This window comes from Brassica oleracea, chromosome C6, assembly GCF_000695525.1.
Source record: "Brassica oleracea var. oleracea cultivar TO1000 chromosome C6, BOL, whole genome shotgun sequence".
Lineage (NCBI taxonomy): Eukaryota > Viridiplantae > Streptophyta > Magnoliopsida > Brassicales > Brassicaceae > Brassica > Brassica oleracea.
In genome coordinates, this window is record NC_027753.1 from 17,514,325 (window position 1) to 17,517,208 (window position 2,884).

Here is a 2,884-nt window from a genome sequence, read left to right on the forward strand (position 1 = left end):
CTAGGGATCGATCTTGAAATACAAAGGAAGCGATGGGAGACATAACAACTGTGTCATCGAAACCTAGAGAAGGTGGACCTTCGTCCATAAGCTGCCCTATGCTAAACGCAACTAATTACACCGTCTGGTCAATCATGATAAAGGTTCTGCTCAAGGTACACAAAGTATGGGAGGTTATTGAGCATGAATCGGACGATGTAGAGAAGAATAATATGGCGACAGCCTTACTGTTCCAATCTATACCTGAAACACTTATATTGCAAGTAGGAGAATTGGACACAGCAAGGAAAGTTTGGGAAGCCATTAAATCACGGAATATGGGTGCAGATCGAGTTCGGGAAGCTCGACTTCAGACTCTCATGTCTGAAACAGATTGAAGATGAAAGATGGGGATAAAATTGATGACTTTGTTGGGAAGATATCGGAAATCTCGTCCAAATCAACTGCACAAGGAGCAACTATTGAAGAAACCAAGCTAGTCAAGAAATTTCTTTCAAGTCTTCCTCGAAAGAAATATATACATATTGTGGCTTCCTTAGAGCAAGTTCTTGATTTGAACACCACGACTTTTGAGGATATTATTGGACGTTTAAAGACGTATGAGGAACGGGTTGCTGACGAAGAAGAAGAAGAAGCACAAGACAACCAAAAGCTTATGTATGCAAATTCAGAGAATCAGTCTGCCTCCTCAAACCAAAATCGTGACTATCATGGCTATTACATAGGACGAGGAAGAGGAGGACGTTACTATAATAGGGGCAGAGGACGAGGACGTTACAACGACAGATATCAGAACGAGTTTGATATGAAAAAGATCACTTGCTACCGGTGCGACAAAAACGGCCACTATGCAGCAACGTGTCCTGATCGATTGCTTAAGCTGCAAGAAGCAACTGAAACTAAAAAAGATGACACTACAGAGGCAGAAGAGTTGATGGTGAATGAGGTCGTATATTTAAACGAGAAGAATGTCAATCCCAAAGAGTACGAGACAAACACAGACAACGTTTGGTACCTAGACAACGGTGCAAGTAACCACATGACAGGAAACCGAAACTATTTTAAATCTATCGATGAGTCAATCACGGGGAAGGTACGATTTGGAGATGACTCACGCATAGATATAAAAGGCAAAGGCTCTATCTTATTCTGTAGCAAGGACGGAGGAAAGAAGATCTTGGCTGACGTCTATTTTATACCGGATCTTAAAAGCAACATAATTAGTCTCGGACAAGCCACTGAAACGGGCTATGATATCAGAATGAAGGATGACTATTTGATGCTACGCGACAGAGATGGAAGACTTATAGCGAGGGCAAAGAGGTCTAGAAATCGTCTATACAAGGTCCTCATTGACATCGTGGAATCGAGATGTTTGCAGACTGCAGCTCTATTAAGTGATTCTGCTAAATGGCACGCACGGTTGGGGCACGTAGGAAGAGATTCTATGAGCAGAATGATCAGTAAAGGGATGGTTCTCGGCATACCCAACATCACGATCGAGAAAGATGTATGCTCGTCATGTTTGCTTGGTAAACAAACAAGGCATTCATTCCCGCAAGCTACTGCTTTTCGTGCTGAAAATTTACTTGAGCTGATTCACGGTGACCTCTGTGGACATATCACACCTCCTACACCTTCAAGGAAAAGATATATATTCGTACTTATCGACGACCATTCTCGATACATGTGGTCAATTCTTCTTAGTAAGAAGGGAGAAGCTTTTGAGAAATTCAGAAGGTTCAAGGCTGTGGTTGAAAAGGAGACAGGAGCTACAATCAAAACCTTTAGAACAGACCGAGGTGGTGAATTTGTTTCATAGGAGTTCCAAACTTTTTGCGAGAAGTCAGGGATAAATAGACATTTGACGGCTCCATACTCTCCTCAACAAAACGGAGTGGTAGAAAGACGAAACAGAACTCTATTAGGTATGACGAGGAGCATCTTAAAACATACGGAGTGTCCAAGCTATCTATGGGGAGAGGCTGTGAGACATGCTACATATCTTATCAACAGAGTTTCTACTCGCGTACTCATCTCCCAAACTCCATACGAAGCCTTGAAGAATAAGAAACCCAACGTTGAGCATATACGTGTTTTTGGGTCTATTGGTTTCGCAAAATTAATGTCTCCACATCTTAAGAAGTTAGATGATCGCTCTCAAGCACTTGTGCATCTTGGCACTGAACCAGGGTCAAAAGCCTATCGATTGTATGATCCCACTACACGCAAAATAATTGTGAACAGAGACGTTATTTTCGATAAGAATAAGATGTGGAATTGGAGCAATACTGAAGCTACTAAGGTTACACCAGGAAGTTTTAGTATTACCTTCGGCGAGTTTGGGAACCAAGGAGTTAGTAGAGATGATAATAGTGTCGAAGGAGGAGAAAATAAAGAAGCCGATAATACAGAGCATCAAACCCTACCTGGTCTTGATGAAGAGGAAGATGACATAGAAGCTAGTGATCATGATGAAGATGTGTTAAGGAGATCGACAAGAGAAAGAAAGAAGCCGGCTTATTTGGATGACTATATACTACTAGCCGAAGTTGATGGTGAGAGACTTCTCTTATCTATCAATAATGAGCCATGGGATTTCGATGAGGCAAAAGAAGAAAAGGTATGGAGAGATGCTTGTGAAGATGAAATAGCCTCCATAGTCAAAAACAAGACATGGGATTTGGTTGATCTTCCAGCTGGTGCAAAGGCTATTGGCCTTAAGTGGGTTTTTAAGATTAAACGCAACTCTGATGGGAGCATAAACAAGTACAAAGCGAGGCTTGTAGCAAAGGGTTATATTCAAAGACATGGTGTTGATTTTGATGAAGTTTTCGCATCTGTAGCACGCATTGAGACAGTAAGATTTCTGATCGCTTTAGCA